This window comes from Agelaius phoeniceus, chromosome 14 (genome assembly GCF_051311805.1).
Source record: "Agelaius phoeniceus isolate bAgePho1 chromosome 14, bAgePho1.hap1, whole genome shotgun sequence".
NCBI classification, from domain to species: domain Eukaryota; kingdom Metazoa; phylum Chordata; class Aves; order Passeriformes; family Icteridae; genus Agelaius; species Agelaius phoeniceus.
The window spans coordinates 18,859,489-18,876,175 of record NC_135278.1 but is presented as its reverse complement, the minus strand read 5'-3'; the positions used below and the strand labels follow the sequence as shown (position 1 = coordinate 18,876,175).

The 16,687-nt window shown below is 39.7% G+C and overlaps 1 long non-coding RNA gene across 1 annotated transcript; it reads left to right on the top strand.

Annotated features, from left to right (window-relative positions):
- Positions 1-3,821: 3,821 nt before the first annotated feature.
- Positions 3,822-16,172, top strand: LOC143695202 (uncharacterized). The gene is made up of 6 exons (XR_013184249.1): positions 3,822-3,981; positions 4,925-5,064; positions 9,853-9,988; positions 11,013-11,082; positions 13,179-13,519; positions 13,986-16,172. It is a non-coding gene; the product is annotated as an uncharacterized LOC143695202 (long non-coding RNA).
- The last annotated feature ends 515 nt before the right edge of the window (positions 16,173-16,687 follow it).

Genomic DNA, 16,687 nt, shown 5'->3' with positions numbered 1-16,687 from the left:
TGTGTTGTTTTTTTGGAACCCCTGTAGCATTCACTTGACACCAGCTGAAATCAAGAATGTGGCTGCTTCAGTGGCAAAATGACTCCCCAGTGATGGAGTCAGTGGGATAAAAATTGGGATATTAGCAGCCTATTAAAAATTAACAGTATTTAATGGTGCCCTGGAGGTGGAGGCAAGGTTGAACAGGAAACCCTGGGGACATTTCCTAGCCCTCAGTACTTGAATTAGCAATTTTAGCAGCATTTTTAGCAGGGAAAGAATTTGGTTTGTATTTGGTGGTTATGAGCTGAGTATAATTCAGCTAAGAATGCAGGATAGATGTCATTCAAGACAGCTGTGAGAAATCGTTACCATTTAGCGTTGAAAAGGAGCAGTTACCAGATCAAAACATGTATATATATATATATATTATTGAAGACAAAGATTTTTGTGCCTTCATATCTCCTGCTCTCAAGAATTTCTATTTTATAAGATAACAAATTCTCAGTTAACAGAGTATCAAGCAATATCCATTTCTCCTCCTAAGAAAAACAAGTCAGTCAGTATTTTTGTTGCTTGCTGAGGTCAAAAGTACAGCTACACCACTCTGGATGAAAAAACAACTTCATGAGGTCCCTTGGGAATCCTGTAAGTGAGTTGAAGTGCAACCTTAACTAATCTGAAAACAAAAAGTGCTTTCACAGGAGATCTGCACTTGAGATTTGATTAAGAAGAAAGGAAACAATGTACTCTGACTCCATCGAGCTCCCAACGAAGAGCTGCAGTTCACACGCTGCTAGCCCTGTTCCACTCCTGTTTAGCCACTTGTTAATTGTGAGCAGTTGCAGTAATTCATGCTTCATGGGTAAAATTTATGGGCATAGGCATTTAGGGTCCAAGAGTGAAATATACTTCTGAGTTCCAAGAAATGAGGATAAATTATTAAAAACTCCTGATTCCAAACAATTGAAAATGTGTCCAGTACTACTAATTAAAATTACTCAGCTGAGCATCTGATTTTAATTAACTGAATGAGGTTGTGATGGATGTGGTGTTTGTCATTTTGTCTCATTTTTCATATTTAATGAAACTTCATGTTTGCTTTCTCAAACTGCGAGAAAAATAAGTGTTCTATTATTTAAATAGATATCTCTAAAGCCACCTTTAAGTAGATATTTCTAAAACCCCTGTAAATATACAAGGTGAGTTTTTCATAAAATTGAAGTGTTCATTGCATAGCATACCTTGGAGGAATCCTTTGGGCTTAAAAACCCAAAGAATTAGGGAGGTAGTGTTTTTTACTTTCAATCTCCAAAGCCTCAGGGGTGTACAGTGTAACTTATCTGCTTGCAATGCTGTTTAAGTGGTAGCTATTTTCATATACTTGGTGATTTGTGCTGCATTTGGTTCACTATTGAACTAAAATGATATTTACACCTGTACCCAGACAGGGATTTCTCAGTAAATTATTTCTTTCCTAATTTTTTACCTAAGCAAGCCTTCAGATTTATTGATCAGCTTCATTGTTGGCATGAGGGGAGAGGGGAAGAGGGAATGGCAAGAAGTATTTCCTCCTTTAACTTTTATTTCTCTTACCTAGCAGTTACAAAACTCTGTTTATGCAGAAAATGTCGGGTGATACTGTTTAGTTCTGCTGACTGTGGTTTATAGAAAGGCACTAAAAGCAGCAGGAGTTTCCTCATTCCCCTCTTCTCATGCAGACAGCCTTGTGGGGCTCCTCTTTGACTGAAACAACGTGAATTAGGGTTTTGTGGGGTTGGTTTGTGTTTCAGATGTCTCCAGCTTCCTTCTCTCATCACTTTTAAGGTCAGAGAACAGAACCAGTCATTTTCAAATTGCTGGGTTTTGAGGGGGTGAGCTGTTATCAGTGTGGTGGCTTTCCACAAGGGTGGTTTCAGTCTCACCAAGCTGCTCTGCTCAGATTGCTGCTCACAGCACCCCGGGCTCGATTTTAGAGATGAATCCTGAATAAATCCCCCTGGGCAGGGCAGGCAGGGGCAGGGCTCCTGGCTCAGGTATTGCTGCCACCAGTGTGACCTGTAGGACAGCGCTGACACTAAACTCAGCCTGAGCCCAGGGTTGAGCACTTGGCAGGTGATTTTAGGCTGGAATATCTTTAATTTGATCCAAGGGCTTATCTGACCTGCTCTCAGGTGATAACAGCAATCAGGGTCAGTGAGTTTTCCTTCCTCTGCAGGTCAGGTCAGGGCACAAACCTCTGAGGCTGAATGGGTTTTCACAGGTGCTTTTTAATACTTGTTTCAGTAGCATTTCAATATAAACTCTGATTTGCAAATAAGGAAATTAAAGCCCAGATGTGCCAAAATTCACCTGTGGGTTGCCATGCTTGTCAGCCATGTAAGCTTGTTGGCATCTTGTAAAACACAGTAGAGAAATGGCAACATTTAGCTTGGAGTTGTCTCCAAACATAAAAGTAATAGAATTGGAGTTTAAAATAAAGGGAGAGGATGTGTTGAGAGGTAATTGCAGCTGGAGATATTTTAGCTGAAGGTTTCTGTAATGGTTGTTAGAAGGCATTTCCTCACTCTGCAAGGTGTGCTTGTGTCTCTGAGACTGTTGCATAAGATTCCACACCTCCCCTTCCTGGGCCACATGACAGGGACAGTAATTAGCACTAAACTCCGAGGCAATTTATTTTCATGAAATTAATAATAATGAAGATAATTTCATTTTTGAGAGCAGCTCTGTGAAAAGCCATCTCAGTTGGCTGCGTGGAGATCCTGATTATCCAGTGAAGAGGAGCTGTTCACAGGAGGGAGTAAGAGCACAGCCACATTCCACTAAAAACACTCTTAGTCTTGCCAAGTTTCTGGGCACAAAATGATATGCATGCTGTGCTGATGTTATTAGTTTCCATCCTTCAAGCTGCTGCAGTCCCCTCTGTATAAATCTATCCTGAAGAATCTTTATATGCCAAGGAATATGATCCCTAACCACTTTAAAGTGTGATGCATTTAGAAGAATGCAGAACAAAGTGTGTTAAAATCCAGAAAAGGAGACTGGGTGGATGCCTATTTGAATTATTTCTCTTTCCTATCTGTGAAAATTGAATTGACTGACAGTAGAAAGAAACATTTAACTGGTTTTATTATATTAACTTTTATTTAGTTTGCTTGTCCTTAAATTCTATGGGTTCCATAATCAAAATCTTGAAGTGAAAAGCATCTGGAGACATTATGGAGTGAATGTATAAATTTTAACCCGATTTGAAAAATATTGCTCTTGTTTTCTTTCAAAGCAAAATATTATGTGGCTCATAATGTCATTGCAACATGTAAAAATAAATCTCTGTATTAAATTGGTAGGCTGATAGGCCTTTTAGTTCATGAATTTGTGGTGCCTGAGTAGAACATATTGGATCAGACATATTCTGTGAGTCTGCTTTGCAGCCTGAGCTCTGAAACCATCATCTCACAGGGAAGCGAGGAAGAAGCTTTGGTCTCCTCCACTTATTATTATTCCAGGGCAGCCAAACTGCACCCACAGCCTCCCAGTTCTAATGTCACCCATGTGTTAAAGGGAATTCACATGGATGTAAATCTCATCAATGGATGTAAATATCATCAATGGCATTTAAATATTGATGAAAAGGATTGGTCAGGGGGAAGGTAAAATATTCATGAATGCTTGTTGAAAGACTGTAGTTGATCATCAGGTTTTAGTGAATAAATGCACCAGCTCTGGCACAGAGTATTTCCAAGATTTAGGTGACTTATTTTGCTGGTTTTCCATTTACAGCTTTTTTCATTTTTTTAATATTTTTTTAATCTTTCTTTCTTCTGCAGAGTCACCAGGTGGAATTGGATCATTGGCTAGGTTTTAGGAGTGATATGTGGAATCCTAAACCACTCCAGATTGTTACAGGTGTGATTACCCTGATCCTATGAAGTTAAGTGGTGGAAAAATTGAAGCTGCAGGCAAAAAAAAACAAACAAAAAAATCTTCTATCCAGCTAAACAGGTTAGCAGAAGAGAAGACAGTTTTGTTTCCATTGCTCACATTTTATTCATGCATCCAGAAAAGTTAATGGTCAGGATATGTAGCTGCACATTTGACATGTTTCACTTGTTTATTATAAATTTAATGTGACTAAACTTTGTTATCTTCTACTTGAGAACGCCTCTGGTATGTGATTCATTTTGATTACTTGGTACAAAAGTTTCTGGTAATATAACCCCCATTCTTCATTGTCCCAGATTCTCATTGATACAAATTTCTTGTATCATGAATTTTGTACAGATTCCTGACAAGGCCCCCCATGTCACAGAGCTTGTTAAGGTCTGTGCTGCTCGTGTGCTACATCTAAAATCAATTTCAGTCGCATTTGACCACTGTGCAGATGGAGCATTATTCATGCATTAGACTTTCTAAGTGGGGTAGAACAGAACCTCACATTTATTCCTTACAATTGTATCTGCATTTTTGTATTATATATGGTTCAGTAACCTTTTGTGGAAGACCAGAAGATGCCTCTGGAGGCAGCACAATGTGCATCAGAACTGATTTATACTGTAACATCTGTCAACTTTTCCCCAGGACCTAGTTGTGCCAGGATACACATGTCATCTTTTCTAATGACTTATCCAAAGGCAGAGGCTGCCTGTGGAAGGAGGCCTAGCACAGGAATGAGTCTGATCCTGCTGCTGCCATTTTTCCAAGGAATACTGTCCAATGTGCATTTTTTGGTCCAGGGCTTTGTGGCTTGCAGTTTAGAGAGCATTTTGCACACAGGGTTAGCGTTTTTATTAATGAACTTCTCAAAATGGGGCGTAGAAATGCTGTTGGAAACTGTGGTAAGCACACACGCAAAGAACTTTGAAAATATTCCAAATAACTTAATTTTCCTTCTGAAATTTAATAAATATCCTCCAACCAGCATCCATATCTCCCTGTCTCCCAGCAGCAAACAGAAGAGCTTGGAAGAGCCAATGCATTTTATAGCACGGGACTGGGAATGGATCTGGGGAATCTCATGTGAACATTTTGCCTACATGGATCCTGTGTGTCCCCATCACTTTGGATCACCCTTACTCAGAGTGCCAGGTGAGTGGCAGCCAGGCTCTCAGAGGGCTCACCTGAAGTCTAAAAGATTTAGCACTTACAATTCCCCCTCTCGGTTCTATATCCATCACCCCTTTATGCCAGGGTTGTTTTCTTACTCTTAATTGAAGGAGAATTTCCATCCCAACTTCAGGATCCTGGCTTAGCAAACACCAAATGCTACAGCAACGTCTACTGTGAAATGGTCACATTTTAGACAGGAAACTGAAAAATTGATCAGATCCACAATTGTCCCTTTACAAGGGAACTGTTCCCAATATTCAAAACATAAGCAGTGATTTCCTCCTGAAGAGTGTATTTGTATTAACAGAATTAATTTAATATCTGCAATGTTACATAACCTTTACATAACCTTTTTTTCAGTTCTGTTGCCTGTGAGCATGGTGTAAATATGAACATTTTGTCATGAGAGGTCTGAGAATGTCCTTTTTTTGTGCTTCAGGTAATCATCAGCTAAACTGTAGCAGTTCTGAATAACGTGTGCAAATGAGCAGAAATTTTCTCTTTTCTTACATTACAATTTTGTATTATAATCACAAAAATTATAATTTTACATAGAGGAGTCCGATTTTATTCTGCCTTAAAATATATTTTTTCCTATTTGTAAGCAGATATGCAAACTGTAAAATGGCATCTTATTATAATTTTCAATTTAAAATCTTATGGTTAATAATAGTTAGACCAAATAATATTTTTTAGGGCTATCCATAATGCATGCATACATCAAAAGTAAAAATTAAAATGAAAGTGTAATTTAAGCTAAGCATGACTCCAGTTGTCTTCACAGATTTTAAGTCTGCACCATGTTTTGTGTCTTTTTGTGATGCCTGGCTTTACTGCTTTTATATTGATTCAGTTTAGCAGATTGGCCCATGTGTTAGAATGATTTAGGATGCTGTATTTTTTTTTTATTTTCCAATTTAGCTCTCTCTTGTATGTGCAAACACTCTGTGTAATTGCAGGACAGGTATTTATGGGTTAAGCTGGCCCAGCTCTATTTTAAGGATTGGACAGAATGTTGTAGTGTAACAGTTCTGTGTTTATTGCAGGATTTGAGGTGAAACTCCTGTTCCACCTGAGTTGCACTGGCTGTTCAGGGGATGGATCATCTCACTGCCTTCTGGCAGCTGACTGTGCTCTAAATAATCTAATATTCATCAGTCCATGGGAAGAAATCTGATCTAAAGAGCTAATTAGCTTAATTAGTGCAGCTCTCTAGAATGGGGGGCCTGGCTTCAGTCTCATGTAAAGCAGAGTAAATGTAAAAGAAGAAAGTGATTTTCCTGCAATAGAAAGGGTCCAGGACTTGGCACCTTTCCCCTGGAATATGGCAGGGTGAGTGATGGGATTCCTTTTTCTCAGGAATTCTTGGTTTGCTCTGTGCAGTTCTTTACTGTGGTAGTCAAAAACCACCGTGGCATCGGTTACCAACAGCACTCCATGAGGTTTTTCAGTTTGTGCACCCCTGGCCTCTGCGGTGGAGTTTCCAAAAACTCTGGCATGCTAAGAGAACTTTGTCAAAACAGCATCCTTCAGCAGCTCAGCCAAGTTCCTTCATGGCCATTCTTTAATGCTTACTCATTTTGGAAAATGTTAGAACACAGGGACATGACAGGACCTTTGGTGGAATCAAAATGAAACAGGAATGGAATCAGGGACTCATTTAGGCTGGAAAAGACCTCCAAGATCAAGTCCAACCTTTGATTAGGTTCAGTTGACATGATGATGTTTCCCCAACTGAACCATTGCACTAAATGCTATGTTCAGTCATTAAGTCATTTTGTTGTAACAAGCAAAAAGGAAATTTCCTTTTTTTTTTTAATTTCTTTTCTTTAAAATCACATTTTTACAAAGAGCTGACCCATGCAATCTAGTATTAGATCATTTAGTGGAAACTAATTTGCCACTCTGGGGCCGGAGATTCATACTTTGCTCAATATCTCTAGCTCAAAAATCCGTGGAAAGTGAATATATTAATGGCTTTCTAACTGTGGCTTCATTTAAATCTGTTAATTATTGCCATTCCTACAAGCACCCTTTGTGTTGCAATGCACAAAAAAAACAACATTTAAGAAAAATGAGTGCTGTGGGTTTCTCTCTTGAGATGCCCCCATTTGGAGTGGATAATGGTGCCACGTTGCCCTCAGAAGGTGGGTGGGGTTGCAATGCTGTGTGGAGCTGGATCAGCCAGCACTGACTTCCCATTAACTCTCTGTTCCAGCTGCCCTACGTACAAATCCTCAGACCAAAGCTTGTGGGCATAATTCCTTTTATTGTTTTGGTCAAGGGAGAGGATTTTTGCCTGTAAACATTCCAAAAGAACTTGTGTGTGGCTGCCAAGCAAGTGATCTGCCTGGCATTTGTGAGTTAATGAAAGAGCTGCTGTAGCCTTGGAGCTGGATTTCAAAACACAGAATCTGGAGAGGAATGTTGCAAATGTAATGTTACCCAAGCCTCTCCTAATGAGAATTTACATAAAGAATGACCCTGTGGAATTGCAGCAATGGATGGTGCTGCAGTTTAGCAGAATGGAATTGTGTCTCCAGCCCAGAGCAACTTGAAAGTAGGGACTGGAAGGTTTTGGTCTTGGGGGACAAAGAAAGTGCTTTTCTCTTGCTCAGGCCATTCACTGCAGGCTGGAGTAGCTTCTGTAGGTAGCTGCTAACAGGAAGAAGGGCTGAGGTTATTGGAATATGCCAAATATAGTGAAAAAATGTCCAGGCTTTATGTCATTGTGCTTTCCAGTCAAGGGAGAAATGATCACAAGGTGAATGCATTTTTAGAGGACAGTTGTGCATATAAACAAAATAACAAAAACAGTATGAAAAGCAAGATCCTATGTTTGAAACTCTCAGTATTCCTAGGTGATAACTAATCCAAGTACTGTTAGAAATTTACTTCTGAGACTGATCCTGACCATGTTTAACCTGCTGTGGTCACATGGATAAGCAGGGTTGAAGATAACGAAGGTGGGAAAACAAGGACTCTCCCAGCTCTCTGCAGTTCCCAGGTGAAGAACTCTCTGCTCATGGAGTCTCTGTGCAGCTATTGAGGAGAAAGATGCACATCAGGAGAATGGTGGTGGGAAAAGAGGAATTGTGCTCTGCGTGTCCTGCATCTTATTTTTGGCAGGGCACAGAATCTGCCGTTCCTTTTAACTCCATTAAATGCTTGAAGTTTGAAGGACAGCTCTGGGTTTAATAGGGTTTCACTCCTGTTCCTACCTTGTCAGCTTATGGAACAACTGTTTGCTAATTGCTTTAGGAGAAGAGGCAAAAATGAAGGCTGGTATAAAATGCAAAGCAGTATCTCAGAGTTACTGGCTGGAATCTTTCGTGACATGTTTGAGTTTCCATCTGTGTGTTTATGTAATGTAAAACATGAAATGGAAATGTAAGTGTACCAAAAATAATCCAAAAAAATCGTTGACAAACTCATCTGGGAGACGTGTGTGTGTATGTATATATATAAATACATACACACATATATAGATAAATACATACATTAAAGTTCCTGCAGTGGGAATATTTGCTAAGTTAGGAGCTCACAGTGCTGTTAATTGCAGTGGTCCTGAAATACATCATCGTCACTGATGCTGAGAAAATTCTCCCCAGGCACAATGAGGGTTAATGTATGGTATTGAAACAACTCATTTATATTTTCTTAGGTCACTTTTATTTCAGTCTGGAAGTACAATCAAGGTCCAGGTTAGATTTCCTGGTGCCATGAGCCGTTTGGAGGTCGATTCATGAAAATGGCCTTTCAAAAACACACAGTTTGGTCAAAAGAGATTTGTTACCACAGAAAGCTTTGCAAGTCATAAGTAATTGCCCACCACCCCTCTGAAAGAGGTTTATAGGAAAATGCACATCCTCCTCCTCATGGAAATGAAAAAACCTGGAGATAGAAATGAAAAAAAAACCTGGAGATAGAAATGAAGTGATTTCCACAGGGCCATAAAGTGCAATTGGATCAAAATGACTCCGGAGCAGTTTGTGCTTCCTGCAGTCCCCAGGCCTGGCTCTCCCTGCTGGAATTACTGGCCCTGGGAGCTGTTTCTCCATCAATGACACACAGAGTTTACAGCCTCAGCTTATTCAGAAACAAGTTTTGTGCATGAGATCCCCCTTTTTTTCTTTTTTAATCTGTCCAACGTTTCACTTCTGGATATAAATTGTGATTGAATGATTTGGTGCAGGATTGTTTCCAGTGAAAATGTCGCCTCTATAAATTGTTCCATGAAATATTTCCATTTCCTTCAGCAAATATCAAGTGTTTCTCTGGTACTTGGGGGAAAAAAAAATTCTTCATTTCAATGAATATTACTGCTTCAAGCAATTGCATGCCGTAATGCCTTTTATTTAGCTGACTTGTAAAGGTTGAGGAGAGGATCAGACTTTCATTTCTTTCTGCGTCTGGTGAAGTCGAAAGTGATACTTTCACCAAGGTTAAGGGAAAAAGGTTTTAATCCTGACTAAGATCAGGGGTCTACACCTGAAAATGTTCAGTTCTGCCAGCAGCTGGAATGCTGAAATCCTGGGGTTCCTCGATTCCTGTGACCCAGCCAACCAGCCCTTTCCTGAGATGAATAAGGCATGAAAATAGCACCTGGCCTTCATGTCCTCCTCAAGGTTCTCACACAGAGCCACTGAAGAGATCAAAAGAACAGTTTTGGGAAGCTGAGGGGTGATTCAGTGGCCACTCTCTTTGAGCCATGCCAAAACAGAGCTGCTCGTGCACCTTAATTTTCTCTGTTTTTGATGGATGCAGACCTTAAGCAACACCTTCTGTGAGGAACTTTCAGCACGACGAGGCTCACCAGAGCTTGCCTCTGGCAGGAGAAGGTTTATAGCTGCTTCTCAGCATATTTGAAAGAAGATTATTGCTGCTGACGCATTGCAAAAAGGTAACATTTGTGTGCATCAGTGACTTAATTGCTTTCTATTGTACCACATCCCATAAAATGACAAACCTCATCAATAAAAAAATGCAGTAAAGGAGGTGCTTTGGGATTTGTCTAGCTGTGGGGAACTGGAGGTACTTAATAATGTTGAGTAGCTATTTCCAGTGGCAGGTAGGAGGAGTTGCTGCTTCTTGTTGGAAAACTGCAGATTGTGCATGATTTTTTAATGTTTTTTTCTTTGTTTTCTAATTTCTCAGATAAAGAAAGAAATCAGTCATGACACCATTAAAAAAAAAAATAGAAGGAAAAATCTATTCAGAAGCAAGCAAATAAAAGACAGATTCTGGGGGGTGGAAGAGAATTTTTGAAAAATTAACATAAAATTTTGTCCAAGCAGTATTTTGGGAGGGCGGGGGGAACTCTTACCAGCACAGAGTTAAATCATAAGGGATTTAAGCCCATAAGAGATTTAAGGCCATAAATCATAGGAGAGTTAAACCCATAAGAGCCAGAAGGGAGGAGCAGTCCCAGGCGAGGGCTGGGGCTTGCCAGGTGAGCCTGGAGGTGAAGGAACCTGAGATGGCATGAAAAAAATAAAGAAAATAGAATAAATTCTGATCACCAGTTTCATTTAAAGCTTGTTTATGCTTCTAATTACCTCAGATGTAATTAGTCATATTCTTTTCAACATTGACAGGAATAATCCTGTTTATTGAAGCTTCTGTTCTGACGCCTGTACATGTGCAGCTATGACCTAGTTCCACCAGAAATAAAGAATTCTCAAAGCTACATTTTTGCCTGCTACAATTAGTTATTTTTTTTAAACTATAGAACCTATTCCTCTGAATAAGATTCACACAATTTTGCTTTCCTAGCAATGCTGTTCCTGCTAAAGGAAAGTATCGGGTGCTCAGGAAGGTTCTTTTTTCTCTAGTCTTGACATAAAACAATGTAAAAAATCAGAGAATTAGGGGGGAAAATGGAGCATTTGTATTATTTTTCTTCTAACAAGTGTCTTTGCATTTAGGACAGGAACTCTTTTGGACATGCATTTAATAAATCAAGAATAACTTGTGTTAGAGTGGATAGACTTCGAGGTACGTGTTTTGTACCTTTAACCTTTCTTTGTTAAAGCAAAATTAATCTTTCCTTCTTCAATTTTAGCCAAAGGTTACTGTCTGTACCTCGGCAGAAGCGTGATGAAAAGCAGAAAAGGCAACAAAAAGGGATATTGGGAAAGCAGGCAGGACTGAAACCCTGCAAGAGTGCTGCAGGAATTTAACTTTGCTCCTTGGCCCCAGAGGTGATTTGTCCTTGCATTTCTGTGAATTCTGTCCTGTCCTGGCTTGGGTTCATCGGTGAACGTGTGCAGGCAGAGGCAGGTGGAGCTGCCCCGTGCTCCCTCTGTCTGTCCAGCATTTTGGGGATGTGTTCTCCTCCTTTTTGGAGAGGCTTCTTTGAGCCAAGCAGGCTCATCCTGCTGCTGTTCCCAGATTTCCTCTGCTCTCATGTGGGTGGGTTTGAAGCTTGTGTTTTACCAGTGAATGGGTTACAAATTGACCTAAACTTTCACTGAACTGCAAAAAAAACCCCTGTTAATATTGCATTGTTATGGGGCAGATAGGAAAGCTGCTGTTGGAATTAAAATCCATAGCATTCAATGATTCCGCATGTTGATTAATTCTGTTTATCTGATAATGCCTCTGAATTTCAGAGAGAATTATGTCTTCATTTAAATTTGTCTGAAATACTGAGACTTTATGAATGTTATAACAGATAATTAATGGGAAGAGTTGCTCATTGTTTTCTTGCTGCTTGCAAGCTTCACTGTACCAATTGCTATTTTACCAGACTTCTACAAATATTAAAAGGTTGTTCTTTTTTTGCCCTGAAAACACATTTTTTTTGATTACATTAATTTCTGGGTATATTGTCAAATCCTCTGCTACTTTTGTGGTGATTATTAGCAGTGGGAAATCTTTTGGATGCAAAATAACTTTCAAATGTGTGACTTTTTAGGTGGCAGACAATGCTTTTCTGGCTGCCTCCTGTTGCTCTGAATTAACTTCAAATTTTTAAATCAAGGACTTTAGGAAGGCTGCCCTTACATAAAGTAATCACTGATGAAACTACCATTGATTAACTGTTGGGCTTTCATTGATTGCACATTTTCAGTTCCACGGGAAGATTTCAAACTTTATTTGTGTAGTATTTCTAAGCCATAAAAGAGCATTTTGTGTATTGTATGCATTATGGCATTATTGTCACATGTAAATCAGGAAGAGGGGAGAAATTTTCTTCCCTTGAAGTGCCAGGAATTTTTATATACTTTGCTCCAGATTTGCTGGAATAAGTTTTTTATGCCATTCTCCTGAAAGGGATGCATTCAGCCCAGGCCCCAGCTGGGTGCTGTTGATCTTGTCGGGTCTGTCTGTCTGTCTCTGCCCCCACACGGGTAGGGCGGTTCTTTGGTGGGCGCGATGCAAAGGACGAGTCTGGACTCTTCAGCTTTTCGGTCTTCAGATTGTTTATTGTTTCTTATCTACAAAATTTTCTGTCTGCCCAACAGAGGTCTGACCTGCAAGACAGCCAAGGGCACTCTGCCCACCCACGGGGCGGTCATGTCTTTTTATACTAAAATCTACGTACATGATATTTACTTTTATTTTCCAATACTTTTCACCCATGTTAGCAAGTGCACCTTCACCATAAACCAATCCCCAAGTGCCAACATCATCACAGGAGATGGAGGACAAGAAGAAGAAAGAAGAAGGACGAGACACGCCCTGATCCCTCCATCTTGTCTCCATAACCCCCCTGTACCAAAAACCTTAAAGTCTATATTTCACCCTCTAAATGTGTCCGTTTACACCCTTCACTCTAAAGTGATTCTCATGTCCTCAAACTGCTGTCACTTCTGTGGATGGATCAAAATCAAGCCACCAAACACTCTTGGCAACATTCCAGGATTTTCGAGACCCCCAAGGGTTCTCCTGGCATCTCTGGACATCGGGAACGATGTGCTGAGATCCCACAGATCTCTGCCATCTGGAAGGCAGCAAGGAAGTTTAAATAAGCGCAGGGGAATATTAAGTATATTATATTTAATAATTGCAAATTGCTAAATATTTCTTGATTAAGTATATAATATTAAATAAATGCAGGGGACTATCTGAACTCGTGTCCTCTTCAGGTGGAGCCACAGTTCCTACAGAGACCTTCAAGCTCCTCTTGTCCATCCCAGAGCCACCTCCAGGGTCTCCTCTGCAGCCCCTCCTGGCAGGAGCTGTTTCTCTGAGCCTCCTCCTGTCCCAAATGATTTCATGTGGGTGTCACCAATCCTGTCAGGAGCCTCAGCGCTGCTGTGTGGAGAGGAGCAAGCAGCTGACCTTTCATACCATCATTTTCACAATTATCCAACCAAGGTTAAGCCAAGGAGTCCCCTTTGACTCACACCTCCCACATCTGGAGTGCAGCTGCCTTTTCCTGCACTTTTGAGTCCTGGGCATCATTTTCCTCAGCTCTTTGATTCAGGTAATTATTTTGCAGCCTCCCAGCCACATCCTTGGCTCTTTGCAGACTCCTGCTCCGACAGAAGGCCAAGATTAGTGTTTTCATAAGAGCAAAACAGGTTATGTCACTAATAAATGCAGGATTCATAGGAATGCTGACAAATAGAGATGGGGAATGGGGTCTTGTGCTCCACCCTGGACTTGCAGAACTGAACTTGGTTCGTGCCACCTCATGTTCTCCACTTTGGTTACAGAAACTCTGCTGGTTTTTTGAGATTATCCCTGTCCTGTGACTTGTGGGTGTGAGCAGAGCTCTCAGTGTGCCCATGGCTTGGAACTGGGTCTCTCAGCCAGGCTGCCTCACTGGTACTGGTGGAAATTCCACCTTGTGCACCACCAGCTACAAATATTCCAGTATATTTATTATTGTTTTAAAATATTTATTTATTTATTTTCATCTGCTTCACCTTTCTGCTTTTTCTTTTCAGAAGCTGGGCTGTTCTCACAGCAGACCAGGAGCAGTAACAAGGTGCCTGCAGCCGAAGAACATCCCAGCATGTTCTGGAATGCAGTGGGAGGGTTGTGTGGCAATCTGGAGGTGCACTGTGGGTGTATTTCTGAGGAAAATTGAGAAAGAGTGGCTTTGACCAGCACTTGATCACGTTTCTGCTGTTTGTGGGGATTCTATTCCACTCTGGCTTGCGTTGGACGTGGTTTTTGTTTTTCCTCTCAGGAGGGGACATATCACCAGTTTTCACAAAAGTAATGAATGAAAATTAGCAAATGAATACTCCAAGTCATTCACAGTATTTATTGTCACACTGAGATCCCATTTGGGTGATTTGGAGATTTCAGATGGGTGATTTTTGGCGGTGATGGTGATAGGAACGTGTGCTCATTGGGCTGTTATGAGATGCTCACCTGAGCTGATAAAGGGTGACAAAAAGGGGTGGCAGAGGTAGATCAGCCCAGGGACAGTGCCACACACAGCACTGAGAGGGCACAGCTACAGCTTGTTTGGGTTTTGTGCTTTTTCCCCTAAGAACAGCAAGGAAAACAGTGAAGTTACAAGGAAACCAACAGAGGTGTTGGTTTGCAGAAGCTAAATAAATAATGAGCAGCTCCCAGCTGCGCAGATTTTATTATGGAAAGAACAGATTTTGTATTATTGGGTTGGCTTAAACCCTTTTGTTTCATAATTTATGATAGAACTTTATAGTTAACACTTGTATAAGGGAAAGAGTGGCGGAGATTTATGACTTTCAAAACCACTTAACGTATTTTGGCAAATAGTGTGGAGCAACTATCATTTCAAATAATGAAGATACTTAAATAAGGTAATAGATTATTCCTGTTATCATGTTACTGCATATATTTTGCCCAGCAAAGTTGACATGAAATGACAATTTTATTGTAATCTTCTTCACAAAATTTTATTGCTGTAATTTGTAGCATGGTTATAAACTTGTGTCTGTGATAGAAAAAAAGATGCTGGGAGAAACTTTTAAAGTCAAATAGAACTGAGCCTGTTTGCATATATAAAATTATGGTCATATTTTACAACTTTTCTTTATTTGAACATATTGGCTTTGGCAGATTGTTAATTTTGCTTTTAGGGTGTGCAATCAAAGTTTAAAAAATGTTTTTATTGAGGCTGTTAGAATCAGAATCTGCTCCATGGGGCCGGTAAGTCACGTTTTCTCTTCTCAAAGTAGTTACAGTCCAGAGCTGAATTGCTAAATAATATGAGAGGTTTCTAAATAGAGTAATGATTTTATTATTCAAAGGTATGTGGGAGAAAACTTAAAATGGAGAGATTATACCTTGCCAAGTGCACTTACAGAAGAGAGACATTAATTATCTCTCATAAAATGTCTCTGATTTCTCAAATCTAGCAACTTTAAAACAAAAAATCTGACATAAGCAGTGATTGTGCAGCATTTAATTGTTAGTTTCATAAAATATGTGGGAGGCAAAGGAAAAATTGGGCAGAAATACGTAGAGAGAGGACATGGCCTTGAATACCTGAATCCTTTGTTTCACTTATTTCAAAGTATATTTATAGCACAGTCTGCAGTCAGTAACAACAAATGTACTCTGTGAAAGAGCATTTGGAATTAATTGCATTAAATAATTACTGTTATATTCTGAATCATGAATTCTTAACCAAGTAACCTGCTTGTATGCAACGATGCTCAAGGACTTAACATATATATATTCTCAGTTCTCTCAATCTACAGAATTCTTTAGCATTCTGCAGTACTTAGTGAAGCCTTTTCAGAGTGATGCCTATTAAAAATAAATGTTAATGTTTCAGGAAAGTGTAGATGTTTAAAGGTGATTCATGGTTTCTTTTATAAAAATGAGAATTGTGTACTGCAGGACGAGTTCAGGAAGTATGAAAGCACTTTACAAAGGAAAGAGATTGAGTTTGGTGTAAAATATTAAAGCTTTCTACTGACAGATCTGTTTTTATTTAAATTTTTATTGAATTTTTTCTTTGAAGTAACAACAAGAGACACACACTGTTGGCAGATAAACGATGCTGTGCTGAATGAGTGGCTACTTAACCCTAGAACTGTCAGACACCATTATTCTCAATGTCAAGGAGCTGGAAAGCTTTATGCAATGTTTTCTGTTCTTCAAATTAAATTGGTCAAATTTCTGTTCTTTTATACATTTCCATGCCACAGCTACATGTGATATCTAGACTGGCTCAGCAGGGAGTGCTGAATTTGGCTCTAGACTTGCTTACAACATGAAGCCAAATTATGCTTCAGGTTATCCTGAAAGCTCAAGCAGCAGAGCCTGAAGCGCTGATGTTGTTCTCCTTCTGCTCTGAGCTTTAAAATCTCCTGATATCTGAGCAGCCATGCTATTGTCCTAATTAGTGAATTTAACAATGGGAGCATCTCTCAAGAGCACAGAGTGTGATTCTGTGAGTGCAGGGCTTTGCAATATGTGAGATTCTTCTTCCAGGATTGATATTTACCCATTAAAATTGGGGACATGTCCATGTTTTAAATAGGAGTGGGCATTGTGTACATTTCTGATGATTGCTGTCACAAAAGGCTGGTGTATTCCTTTATTATTGACAAATATTTCAGTGCTGGTATTCAGGTTTGTATCAAGGGAAACTTCATGAGGAAAACTCATTTTAAAGTCATTTTGGATGATGTTCTTGGATGAT